We start from the raw sequence: 15,086 nt of genomic DNA, 5'->3' as shown, positions 1-15,086 counted from the left end.
TTTCTCGCTGGCAGCTTGAGCTGCAGCAGAAAATTTGCCGCAGCTCAAACTTGCAGCCGGATATTTACTGTGATCCTCCGCCCATGTGAGTGTACCCGTACGTTCACATTGGGGGGGGGGGGGGACATCCAGCTGTTGCAAAACTACAACTCCCAGCATGTACGGTCTATCAGTGGATGCTGAGAGTTGTAGTTTTGCAACAGCTGGAGACACACAGGTTGTGAAACACCGAGTTTGGTAACAAACTCAGTGTTTTGCAACCAGTGTGCCTTCAGCTGTTGCAAAAGTTACAACCCCCAGCATGTACAGACAGCGGAAGGGCATGCTGGGTCTTGTAGTTATGCAGCAGCCGGAGGCATACTACATTGGCTGGGGATGCTGGGGATTGTAGTTATGCAACAGCTGGAGACACACTGGTTTGCTACTTAACTCAGTGTGCCTTCAGCTGTTGCAAAACTACAACTCTCAGCAGTCACCGACAGCCAACGGGCATGCTGGGAGTTGTAGTTATGCAACCACCAGATGCACCACTACAACTCCCAGCATGCACTTTAGCTGATTGTGCAAGCTGGGAGTTGTAGTTATACAACAGCTGAAGGTACACTTTTCCATAGAAAGAATGTGCCTCCAGCTGTTGCAAAACTACAAGTCCCAGCATGCCCATAAGGGCATGCTGGGAGTTGTGGTGGTCTGCCTCCTGCTGTTGCATAACTACAGCTCCCAGCATCCCCTTTTTGCATGCTGGGAGCTGTTGCTAAGCAACAGCAGGAGGCTGTCACTCACCTCCTGCTGCTGCTCCACGATGCCGCCGCGCAGGTCAGTCCCTCGCCGTCGTCGCTCCTGGGGCCCCGATCCCAACAGGGACGCCGGGGATCGGGGTCCCCAGCACCGGGGGTCGTCTTCCCGCACCCGCTCACGTCCTCTGGAAGAGGGGCGGAGCGGGTTGCAGGAGTGACACCCGCAGCAGGCGCCCTGATTGGTCGGCCGGGAATCCGGCCGACGAATCAGGGCGATCGTGAGGTGGCACCAGTGTCACCTCACCCCTGCTGGCTCTGGCTGTTCGGGGCCTTCTCTGACGGCCCCGATCAGCCAGTAATTCCGGGTCATCGGGTCACTGGAGACCCGATTGACCCGGAATCCGCCGCAGATCGCTGGACTGAATTGTCCAGCGATCTGCGGCAATCGCCGACATGGGGGGACATAATGACCCCCCTGGGCGATATGCCGGGATGCCTGCTGAACGATTTCAGCAGGCATCCGGCCCCGGGTCCCCTCCGGCTAGCGGCGGGGGCCGGAAATGCTCAGGGCGTATCCATACGCCCTCGGTCCTTAAGGACTTGGAAACGGGGGCGTATGGATAAGCCCTATGTCCTTAAGGGGTTAAAGGAAAATGGTCACCCGTTCACCCACACTAAACCCAATACAGTTATAGTGCAAGTGAACAGGAGACCGATGCGGGGTCTCTGATTAATATGTACCTGCAGTCTGGCATCCGGTCCCTCTGAAAACCAGCTTTTATCTTTGCTGAATTGCACGCTGGGGACGGGCATGCCAGCTGGATTTAAATATTCAAGGTCGCTGGCCATGTGAGCGCTTGTGCTTTCTGAGTGGTCACATGACCAGCTACAATGAATATTCAAATCCAGACGGCAATTCAGCTCCAGTGGGCAATTCAGCAAAGATACAAACCGATTTTCAGAGAGGCCGGACTGAAGGTATGTATATTAGTCAGAGACCCCGCATCGATCTCCTGTTCACCCACACTATAACCTGGTGTATTGGGTTTAGTGGGGGTAAATGGGAAGACTGTTTTCCTTTAAAATTGGCATGGGTGCATATTAGGGTAGAACAGAATTTTTTTAATACTTTGGCTTAAAAGAAGTTGTTAAACGTATATGGTGTGCCTTACATTTTTCTACATTTCATGTGTATTGGTATGCTAGCCATGAGCCACGACTAGATGGGAATCATGGTGTTTAATAGATCATTAGTCTACAGTTCTGCTTTACAGCTCCCAATGTTTGAGGTTTTTAATACTTATTTTGTTTAATATTTCATACATTGTTTTAATACTTCTATCTGAGTCTCCAAGGGAAATCTACGCTTCATGAGAATGCCGGTCCTGCCTGCTTTTTTTTTTGTAGACTTATACATTTGAATCACATAATAAATAAAACAATGAGGTAGCAATTTTTCACAAAACAGAATATGCGCATTTTAAATTCTCTGCTAAAAAAAGAATCTTCCCTTATGGAATACCGATCCTCTTCACATCTGATTTAACTGGTTTAGGAAAGGAATAAAAAAAAAAAAACCTGAGAAAATGGTAATAAAGCCGCATTAGTGTAGTTTGTAAAGTGGAAATTATTTTAATGTTCTTGGCTGAAATGTTAATTTGTAGCTATTACTTTTTTCTTTTAGCCTCGGAAACATCCCAGAGCTTTTCATTTAGATAAAAAAAGAAATGCAGCAGCATACATTTGTGTATTTGGTTGGCTTATTCATGTGTATAAATGCTGGTGGTGCAGTGTGTTTATTTATACATGTAGCGCCTACATATTATGCAGTAGTGTGCAGAAAATGCGCCCACGTTAGTTCCTGCTTCTAGGGAAGCTTTCGTTTTGTTCCCTCACCTTATTCACAAACTAGGAACAATATGGAATTCACTAAGAATGATTTCTTGATATGTCCTACTGTATACTGAGAATACACAAGAGATCACACTGGTAATGTCTGTGATCTCAGACACCATGGATTTGAAGAAAAGCTGGTTGTCTTTACCAATAAGCCCTTTCCATACGTCTTATTTATCAAAGAAGGGGGTTATCCACCATAAGGGGATTTCAGTACGTACCTGCCTGAAATGGGTATTTCCTGTCGTTCTCAAACTACAAGTCCCATAGTTCCATAGTTTCTAAGTGTGAGGTCACGTTCCTCCCTCCCACACAATAGCCACCACACACATTGAAACACCAATGAGTTGCATTCCATTCAAAAGACCAGGGTGCCTACAGCTGTTGCAAAATGATCTCTCTTCCACCCAATGGTCGCTCCACCCATTGAAGCAGGACAGTCTCCCTCTGATCAGCTGACTAGTGATGTCACGTCTCGATACACTGCAACCTGGGAAATCACGAGACATGAGTAATTTTGTATGCTGGTAAAAATAATTATTGGGTCGAATATCACAGAAGAATTGTGAGACCACCGTCACACACAGGTACGGACACTATATTATGAACTACACTAACTTTATAGCCCCTGTAGTATAGTCAAATAAAAAAAAAAATCAGAATACCCCTTTAAAGTGGTTATCAGGTTATTAAAAACGTATAAGTTTATGATCATGTAGGGTTCCCACTGATGGGACATCTCATGATCTCCAGAATAGGCCCAACTCTCCCTGCTAAGCAATTCAAAGCCTACCTTCTTAGACATACTAGTCTTGACAGTGATGGCCTATCAGTAAATACCCGGGTGCAGCGATGTCCCACCTCAGTTGGGATTATCTGAGTGGGCCGTCACTGCTGAAACCAGTTCAGAAGTTGGGGGCAGAGTGCTCAGAGGGAAGAGTCAGACTCTATTCTGAAGATTGCAGGGGGTGTCAGTAGTCAGACCCCCTGCAATGAGACATGTATCCACTATGCTGTAGATAGGGGATAATGTTTAAATAACTGGATAGCTCATTTAACCCCTTAAGCACACAGCCCATTTTGGCCTTAAGGACACATTTTATTTTTGCATTTTCGTTTCTTCCTCCTCGCATTCTAAAAATCATATCTCTTTTAGATTTCCATCCATAGACCCAATTGTACTTTGTAATGACACCTTTAAGTTTACCATAAAATGTATGGCAAAACCAAAAAAAATTATTATTTGTCTGAAATGAAAACTATGGGTCAATACGATTTAATTGATACCCATAATTACATACAAAAATTTAAAAGTATGTTTAAAATTGCTCTATTTTGACCACCTATAACGTTCTCATTTTTTCATATACAGGGATGTATGAGGGCAAATTTTTTGCGCTGTGATTTGTTCATTTTATCGGTACCAAGATTGCGTATATGTGATATAATAATAATTTTTTATTTTACTTTTTTTTTAATATACTGTGCCAAAAAATCAGCAATTTGGGGCTTTTTTTTTACATTTACACTGTTCACCATACGGGATCATAATTTTTTTTGATAGTACAGATATTTACGCACGTGGCGATACCAAATATGTTTATTAATTTTTTTTTGTTTACGCTTCTTGGGGGTAAAATGGGAAAAATGGGACTATTTACATTTTTATTAAGGAAGGGGATTTTTCTAATTTTTAAAAAACTTTTTTTCCTTTTTTTATAATTTTTTTTAATTTTTTTACACTTTTTATGTCCCCATAGGGGACTATTTATAGCAATCACTTGATTTCTAATACTGTTCAGTGCTATACATAGGGCTTAGCACGGATCAGTGTTCTCGGCAATCTTCTGTTCTGGTTTGCTCGATCTCAGACCGGAGCAGAAGACCACTGGAGATGGATGGAGGCAGATGAGGGGACTTCAGTCCACCATTATGTATGATCAGATCCCCGCCGCAGCGATGCAGGCGATCCGATCATCCATTTTAATGCCTTGATCTGTATTGATCACGGCATCTGAGGGGTGAATGGCGGACATCGGCGTGATCGCCAATGTCCGCCATTACCGGCGGGTCCCTGGCTGCTGATAGCAGCAGGGACCTTCTGGGCATCATGCGAGCACCGTTGCGAGCTCACGTCATGTATAGGATGTAAATGTACATCAAGGTGCGTTAAGTATTAGGGCACCAGGACGTACATTTACGCCCTATGTCGTTAAGGGTTTAAATAGTATGAAATTTTTCTGAATGACTTTAAAGCATATCTCCAATGATAGCCCCAGTGGGAGGATATATGTTTAACCCCTTAAGAACGAAGCCCATTTGGGCCTTAAGGACGCAGACAATTTTATTTTTACGTTTTCCCTTTTTCCTCCTCGCCTTCAAAAAATCATAACTCTTTCATATTTTCATCCACAGACTAGTATGAGGGCTTGTTTTTTGCGCATCCAGTTGTCCGTTGTAATGACATGACTCACTTTACCATAAAATGTATGGTGCAACCCAAAAAATACTATTTGTGTGGGGAAATTTAGCAAATTTTGGAAGGTTTCGTTTTCACGCCGTACAATTTACAGTAAAAATGACACGTGTTCTTTATTCTATGGGTCAATATGATACCCATGATAACATACTTTTCTATTACAGTTGCACTTAAAAAAAATCGCAAACTGTTTAACCAAATTAGTACGTTTAAAATCCCCCTAATTTGAACACATATAACTTTTTCATTTTTCCATATAAGCAGCAGTATGAGGGCTCATTTTTTTTCGCCTTGATCTTTACTTTTTATTGATACAATATTTGCTTATATAAAACTTTTAATACTTTTTTTGGACATTTTTTGGGAATAAAATGTTATTAAAAAGCAGCTATTTTGGACTTTTTTTCCGTTCACGCCGTTCACTGTACGGTATCATTAACATTTTATTTTAATAGTTAGGATATTTACACACACGGCGATACCAAATATATATATAAAATATTTGTTTACACTTTTTGGGGGTGAAATAGGGAAAATGGGACAATTTACGCTTTTATTGGGGGAGGGGGTTTTTCAAATTTTTTTACTTTTATTTTTTACTTTCATTTTTACACTTTAATAGTCCTCATAGAGGACTATTTATAGCAATCATTTGATTGCTAATACTGTTCAGTGCTATGTATAGGACACAGCACTGATCAGCATTATCGGTCATCTTCTGCTCTGGTCTGCTCAATCGCAGACCAGAGCAGAAGACCCCGGCAGACGGCCAGAGCAAGGTGAGGGGACCTCCGGCCGCCATGCTGGATGATCGGATTGCCGCGGCAGCGCTGCGGGCGATCCGATCATCCATTCAAAGTACCGCGATGCTGCAGATGCCGTGATCTGCATTGATCACGGCATCTGAGGGGTTAATGGCGGACATCCGCGCGATCACGGATGTCCGCCATTACGGGCGGGTCCCTGGCTGCTATCAACAGTCTGGACCTGCCGCGCATGACGTGAGCATCTCTCCGATGCTCGGGGTTATGCATAGGACGAAAATGTACATCCTGGTGCGTTAAGTACCACCTCACCAGGACGTACATTTACGTCCTTCGTTGTTAAGGGGTTAAATTTCACTGCAAGACTTACGTGATCTGATGACATCTTGCCAGGAGTCCCGATCAACTATATGAGACCTCTAACAAATCCATTTCCAGATCATGCCATTTCAGGGCAGTCTCAGTGCTGGTTCTTTCCTTATGGGAGTTGTCTTCCTTCAACATTTGTTTACTCTCTGGTTTGCCATTAGTTGACTATTGGTAAGGTCTGGTGTACATCATTGTACTGCTTTATTGTGCCTCCTTTTTTTTTTTATAGGTGAAGGTCCAGCTATATAATTTGTACCAAGGGTTGAAACAGTTAAGTTATGTTTTGGTGTTTTTATATACAAGAAACAAGATTTAATTATGAAGACAGTTTTAAGGCTCCTTCACACTGCCATATTATAGAAACATGCTGCACATGTGGGGAGATTTATTAAAACCCGTGCAGAAGTAAAGCTGACCAGTTGTCCACAGCAACCAATCAGAATGATTCCTTTGTTTTTCAGACACCTTTTAAAAACTAAAGAGGCTATTTGAATGGTTGCTATGGGCAACTTCTTCTTTGCACAGGTTTTGATAAATCTTTCAAATGGTGCTTATTACTGGTTCTTGGGCCAAAATGTGCCTCAGTGCACATCCATCTTATAGATGACATGCCTAATTTTCAAATTTTAGGGGAATTATAGCGCCTCATGTATATGGGCCCATAGGGACTCCATGTCCTATAATGCAAAGTTTGTTCATAGGACATTGCCATGTGCATTGACCCTTAAATGGAAATATATGAAATTGATACTTCCTCTTTAATGAAAACCCATTGTTTCAGGTGGACCCAGGTAATAGTATGTTTTTGTTATTGTGTCTCCTGACTATACATCCAGTCCTTCCTCAACCATTCCAACTTCAAATATCCAGAAAACTCTGTGACCTACCTTGCTACCGTGTTATAAACAACATAACATGAAAAATTGCATAACAATTATCAAGGGCACTGGGTTGCACAAATGGTGTAATAGTGGATGCAATTATATACAAAATGACCAATTATATTTCCCTATCTAGCTTAGTCATTATGTTTAGATAGCCATTTTCACCTAACAACCATAGTTATAGCTAGTAATTTCTTTAGTCTAATGTGTATTAGTGAAAGAATCATTTAATGCATGCAGGGCATACACTGCAGAGCACAGTCTATCTTAATGACCATGTAAATACGAAGGGCAGATTTATCATTAGCAAGCCTGTGCGTGCGCCTTGCAAGTGTTATGGAAAGTATTTGGCCTCCGAATAAACTCACACACATGAAAACTCAATGCAACCTCTCATTAGCTTTCAGCTTATTTGCCGTGACTTGTTTTAATTATTCCCTAGTGGGAGGTTCCAAGGATTGATATAAAACCCCCCTTATTTGTCTGATTTAAAAGTAACAGGTCAGCCGGTGCACACATACCTATCCAAAATAATAGTAGTGATTTAATAGGAAAGCCTTGAAAACAATGAATTCCCAGATAATTGCCATTTCCATGCTTGCTTACCTATAGTGATGCATACATATGTAGAATGGAGATGGTATGGTTATATAGGAAGAACTATGAGCATCTTTTCGCATGGTCTGATGATTTTCACCATTAGAAATTCAGCTCCAGGAGTTCAAGGAGACCAGTAAGTTTTCTGGTATCAAGCTGAAGAAACTCGGAAGTCTCCATCTCCAATTTTTTTTATATTTGCATACATTTAAATAAAGAGCATTGGCCATTAGATGCAGACGATTTACATAAAATATTTAAACGGTGAATGGAGCAGATAAACAGTTCAGTGCATCGAAAATATCCTGGAAGCTAACCATTCAAGTGCACTAAAACATGATTGAATGATTTCAATACAAGGGGTACCAGGAGTTGACCTACACCACCAGCTGGCTTTTGCACAAAATCAACATCAACAAGTACAAATTCATGCAAATATCATATTTTGTTTTCTCAGTATGTAAACAAATTTAATTATTGTATTTTTCCATCTGGAACCAACTGTTTGTGTTATTTCAATGGAAATGCTGAATTGTAAATTCCCAGGCTTCCAAAGAGAAAAAGCTCTACTCACATTGAAACTGGCCAGGCCCATGGTTCTTTACATGGATCCTTCTAAATTTGTTCTCTGTCCTGTTCTCATATCCTGTTCTCATAGTCCATCTCCATATCCTGTCCCCATATCCCAATCTCATATCCTGACCTCATATCCCATCCTCATATGCTGATCTCTTATTCCGACTTATTATCCCGTCCTCATATCATGTCCTCATAGCTTATCTCCATATACCGACATCATATCCTGTCCTCATATTCTGTCCTCATATCCCGACATCATATCCTGACATCATATCCTGACATCATATCCTGTCCTCATATCCCGTCCTTATTTCCCAACCTCTTATCCCGACCTCATATCCCATCCTTATTTCCACACCTCTTATCCAGACCTCTCACATGAGAATGATCCAAGATCATTCTCATGACATCAGGTCAATGTAAATGTCCTGTTTTACATAATATTTTCAAAGGGGTGAGAGTCCATTTTACATAAAAAAAATTCACACCAGCTCTTTGCTAGTGTAGAATTACTATATACTTTCCTAAAGAAAGTTTCTGAGAATTAAAAACTTCAGAGAGAAAAAGTAGCGTTTTTGTTTTTTCATGTCTGAATCCAGGTGTGGGAGGGTGGCACTAGATAGGGAGATAATAATTTACTTAGATATATATGAAACAGATACACTATTATTTTGTGTGATGTTTACCTCTGGATAAAAAATTATTTGAAAGAAAAAAAAGAAATTATATTAAATGTACATTTATGTTAAAGGAATGAATGCTAGAATACGGATATAAACTCCAATGAAAAGGCCAAAAATCACAATCAGTCAAAGATTTACTGCCATATATTGTATCTTTATATTTAAAATAAGCTCTAAATTGGGAAATAATTCTTTCAAATGTATAGTATCCATGGTTATACAATATTTGGTGGTTATGCTAAAGCGACTTTTGCTTGATGTAGATGGATCTAGATATGTCAAGAATTAGAGAAATATATGTAGGGTCAGCACTACAAGTCCCAGGATATGGGCTCCATGCACATAAGCAATGTTGACTGGCCTCTGAGATTATATAGCTGAAGAAATGATCCATACTATGGTAGTGCTTAGCTATAGGGATGCAGATATTCATTCTTACCATTGAAGTCCATCTTTTATTTATTCAGCCATTAGGGACAAAGTAGGAATATGCAGCAGGCATTATCAGCAGGTTACAGCTGTTTCACACTTCTATGCTTCTCTAGTCCAAGACAATGATGTCAGAATGCTGCTCAGCTCACCATGATAGAATAGAACCATTGACATTTCTTTCAGTAGTAGTTGTATGGCATGTGCAGTGCTTCACCCTCTCCACAGGCAGCCAATTTATTAATAAGGGCTCCTTCACACTACAGAATCTCTGCCAGAAGATATTTTAGGTGGAGATTCCATCTGTAGCAGGCACCGGCAAAAAAACCTGGAGTTGAACCTTTCAGAAATGTGTCGCCTTCATAAATGGCAATGCATTTCCGCTGCAGTCTGCTATAAAGAATGAACATACTAATTTTCTTGGTGGAGTATGGGGTCTAGAATTCCCGCAGTGGACATTCTGTAGTGTGAATGGTGTGGCAGAATCTCATGGAAAACAGGCTACTGCACCATATTTTCCGCAGCATTACTCTGGAGCGGAATTCCGCAAGGAAAATACATATGAATACCAAAGTCCTAAAAAAATGCACCATACACTCCCATGTGCCCCAATGACACCCATAGAGGAGTGTGTACTAATCCTGTCAAGGACAGGGGAACTCCATAAATGTATGTATACAGAGAAATTGGAGTTATAACACCACCTTAAGTATAAACGTATAAATCTTTATTGAAAATGTTTTACATAAAAAAACATATAGATGCAAAAAAGTGAAGTATTGCAATGGAAATCCAACACAGAAATATCTGGCGCAGAGTAAGAATAGTACATACAAATGAGTACATAAAAATTGTCCACAAACTATATATAGCAATCTATGGAATAACACAGTTTAGCCACTATGGGCTATCCATACAAATGCTGCATAATAATGTATCAAGATTAACTAGTAATATAGCCTAGAACTGGTATATAGCCAGGTCTGGGAGTGCATAGTGAAATACAATGATATTGGGGACAACATATCTAAGTACTCAGTAAAAGTCAATGTGTAACCTACCCATGTGGGATGGCGAACTCTGCGACCGACCCCTACGATCGTTTCGGTTTCCCTTTTTCAAGAGGTACTGACTATGTGAGTGGTGTGGTGGTTTATATGTGTTGCCATAATGATATAAATTACCTACAGCGGTGTGGAGATTCCATCGGCGCCTGCGCCATGTCCCGCCGGAACAAAGGCTGGCCCCACTTCCGGCGTCTACGTCCATCTGCGCAGGACCGAGAAACAATGTTCCCGGGCATGCGCACTGGACTCCAGTCGCTTCGGAGGGCCGCGTCACTGGCGAAGAACACGGCGCAGGCGCACTGGACATCGCACCGCTGAGAAGAATGTCCTGAGTAATCACTGCATTCACTATACATGGTTACATAGTTAGTACGGTCGAAAAAAGACATATGTCCATCAAGTTCAACCAGGGAATTAAGGGGTAGGAGTGTGGCGCGATATTGGGGAAGGGATGGGATTTTATATTTCTTCATAAGCATTAATGTTATTTTGTTCCAGGAATGTATCTAATCCTGTTTTAAAGCTGTTAATTGTTCCTTCTGTGACCAGTTCCTGAGGTAGACCGTTCCATAAATTCACAGTTCTCATGGTAAAGAAGGCGTGTCGCGCCTTGAGACTAAACTTTTTCTTGTCCAGACGGAGGGAGTGCCCCCTCGTCCTTTGGGGGGGTTTAACCTGGAACAGTTTTTCTCCATATTTTTTGTATGGGTCATTAATATACTTATATACGTTTATCATATCCCCCCTCAAACTTCTCTTCTCAAGACTAAACAATTGTAACTCCTTTAATCGCTCCTCATAGCTAAGATGTTCCATGCCCCATATTAGTTTGGTCGCACGTCTCTGCACCCTTTCCAACTCCGCAGTGTCCCTTTTATGGACAGGTGCCCAAAACTGAACAGCATATTCCAGGTGAGGCCGTACCAATGCTTTATAAAGGGGGAGTATTATGTCCCTGTCCCTTGAGTCCATGCCTCTTTTGATACATGACAATATCCTGCCGGCTTTGGAAGCAGCAGCCTGACATTGCATGCTATTCTGTAGTCTGTGATCTACAAGTACACCCAGATCCTTCTCTACCAGTGACTCTGCCAGTTTAATCCCCCCTAAGACATACGATGCATGCAGGTTATTAGTACCCAGATGCATAACTTTACATTTATCCACATTGAACCTCATTTGCCAAGTGGATGTCCAGACACTTAGTCTATCCAAGTCATCCTGTAATTTATGCACATCCTCTATAGACTGTACCGTGCTACAAAGCTTGGTGTCATCTGCAAAGATAAAAACAGAGCTGTTAATACCATCCTCTATATCATTGATAAATAAATTAAACAACAGCGGGCCCAGTACTGAACCTTGGGGTACACCACTAATTACCGGTGACCAATCAGAGTACGAATCATTGACCACCACTCTCTGGGTACGATCCATGAGCCAGTGTTCAATCCAGTTACAAACTAAAATTTCCAAACCCAAAGACCTTAACTTACCTGTCAGACGTCTATGAGGGACAGTATCAAATGCTTTAGCAAAATCCAGAAACACTAAATCCACAGCCATTCCAGTGTCAAGGCTTCTACTCACCTCTTCATAAAAGCAAATTAGATTGGTTTGACAACTTCTATCCTTAGTAAACCCATGCTGGCTATCACATATAAAACAATTATCCCCTATGTATTCCTGTATGTAATCCCTTATAAGTCCTTCAAACTATTTACCCACAATGCACGTTAAACTTACCGGTCTATAGTTTCCTGGGGAAGACCTAGAGCCCTTTTTGAAGATTGGTACCACATTCGCCTTGCGCCAGTCCCTTGGCACAATACCAGACACCAGAGAATCTCTAAATATCATGAACAGGGGTACAGATATTACTGAACTTACCTCTCTAAGAACTCTTGGGTGCAATCCATCTGGCCCTGGAGATTTGCTTACATTTATATCACTTAACTTACCTTGTATCATCTCTACATTAAGCCAGTTCAGTACATTACATGATGTGTTACCAGCACTGACCTGTCCAATGTCAGCTCGTTTTTCCATAGTGTATACAGAACTAAAGAACTGTTTTTTTTGCATTTATATATCTAAAAAAATATTTAGGATTAGTTTTGCTTTCTTTGGCCACCTGTCTCTCGTTTTGAATTTTTGCTGTTTTTATTACATTTTTACAGATTTTATTAAGCTCTTTGTACTGTTTAAATGTTATCGCTGACCCATCAGATTTGTATTTTTTGAAGGCTATGTTTTTGTTGTTTATTGCTCTTTTAACATCATTTGTCAGCCATGTAGGATTTAGTTTTAATCGTTTATATTTGTTCCCCTTTGGTATATATTTAGCTGTATAGTTATTTAGAGTTGATTTAAAGATGTCCCATTTACCTTCTGTATCAGTATTTGACAACACCTCCCCCAGTCTATGTCCTGTAGTGCAGCTCTCAGCCCAGGGAAATTTGCCTTATTAAAGTTATATGTTTTTGCCTTCCCCGCCTGTCTTTGTTTTCTACATTTTAAGTCAAAAGTAACTATATTTTGGTCGCTATTACCAAGGTTTTCCCGCACAGTTACATTACCAACCAGCTCTGCGTTGTTGGAAATGATCAGATCCAACAAGGCATCACTTCTTGTTGGGTCCTCCACAAACTGGCCCATAAAATGATCCTGCAATAAATTTAGGAATTGACGCCCCTTTGTAGTTTTAGCCAACCCCGGACCCCAATCTATATCTGGATAGTTAAAATCTCCCATTATTACCACTGTACCTGCCCGGGCAGCCCTCTCTATTTGTTTATGAAGCCGAACTTCTATCTCTTCAGTGATATTAGGGGGTCTGTAGATTACCCCAAATATTATTTTTTCAGTATTTCCCTCCTTTTGTAATTCTACTCACAGTGATTCCACCTCCTCAGAATCATCACACACTATGGCATCGTTCACACTGACTTTCATACCACTTCTTACATACAGACAGACTCCACCACCTTTTCTGTTCATTCTATCCTTGCGAAACAATGTAAACCCCTGCAGATTGACAGCCCAGTCATGTGAGGAGTCCAGCCATGTCTCAGTGACCCCAACTATATCAATATGTTCCTCCAGTATCAAGGCCTCAAGCTCCCCCATTTTATTTGCTAGGCTTCTGGCATTTGTGAACATACACTTTACATTTCCATCCTTTATGTTATTGGGGTTAATGGGATTCAAGGGTGTAAGTTTTATTTTTCTATGAAGCCTATTCCTATTAACTATTCTAACCCCTCCCTCCGCTCCACCCCCAGGTACATTTATAATTCCCACCTCTCTATCTACACTATCTTCCCCCTCTTTGCTGTAGGTTCCCTCCCCCCAAGTCCCTAGTTTAAATACTCCTCCACCCTTCTAGCTATACACTCGCTAACATACCTGGAAGATCATAAAATATACAAGTGAGAAAAAGACATAAAATAACATCATCACAAAATCATATTAGTGTGACAAAATACAAGAAAAACTGGTTATGACCAATCAAGTGCAAAAATTAAATAAAAAAAGATAAAATAAAAAAATAATAAAATAAGATGTATATTATAATGTGTGATGGTGAATATTAAATGTGATACTCATGAAGATCCAAACTGTGATCATATAATTATATAAGTGTCTCAGCCACTAAAATATATGTAGCTGACTAATGAAAAATATATTATAATAAATGTGAAATGAATGTGTACCGTGAATACACCAAGCTGCAAGCGAAAGAGAGAGTGAATGCAAGGAATATAATATTTTCATATCCACTGATGGTTCCTTATGGACCAGATGGGTAATACAGTATTGCCAACATATAAACCAACCAAGCCACCATGTAGAACCATGTGAGATGGGTCCTAAAAAATAAACTCAAAAATGTTCTGTTAACAAACAAACTTATGGCCGATTAAATTTCCCAGATAGGGTATATATTTTTTGGAGGGAATTCCCTACTTTTCAATTTCTCTCACTCTTCATGTGGTCCAATCTTTTTGATTCAATTCCATACTTTGTATACCCCAGGATATATTCAGGGTGTCATCTATTGTGCAGCGTCCCATATTTAAATATATTGGCAAACTATATCCGTCTGTCTCCAATTTGTTTTTAATATTTTTTATCATGTGTGTCCATTTTAACAGTTTGTTTGTTAACAGAACATTTTTGAGTTTATTTTTTAGGACCCATTGTCACGATTCGGCTTCCAGATAGTGGATCCTCTGTGTCAGCGAGGGAATGGCGTGGACCGTGCTAGTGGACCGGTTCTAAGAGGCTACTGGTGTTCACCAGAGCCCGCCGCAAAGTGGGATGGTCTTGCTGCGGCAGTAGCAACCAGGTCGTATCCACTAGCAACGGCTCAACCTCGCTGACTGCTGAGAAGGCGTGGGACAGAAGGACTAGGCAGAGGCAAGGTCAGACGTAGCAGAGGGTCGGGGCAGGCGGCAAGGTTCGTAGTCAAGATGGATAGCAGAAGTTCAGGTAACACAGGCTTTGGACACACTAAACGCTTTCACTGGCACAAGGCAACAAGATCCAGCCAGGGAGTGCAGGGGCAGTGAGCAGATATAGTCTGGGAGCAGGTGGGAG

This window comes from Hyla sarda, chromosome 8 (assembly GCF_029499605.1).
Source record: "Hyla sarda isolate aHylSar1 chromosome 8, aHylSar1.hap1, whole genome shotgun sequence".
Classification (NCBI taxonomy): domain Eukaryota; kingdom Metazoa; phylum Chordata; class Amphibia; order Anura; family Hylidae; genus Hyla; species Hyla sarda.
Note: the sequence above shows the minus strand (reverse complement) of the source record.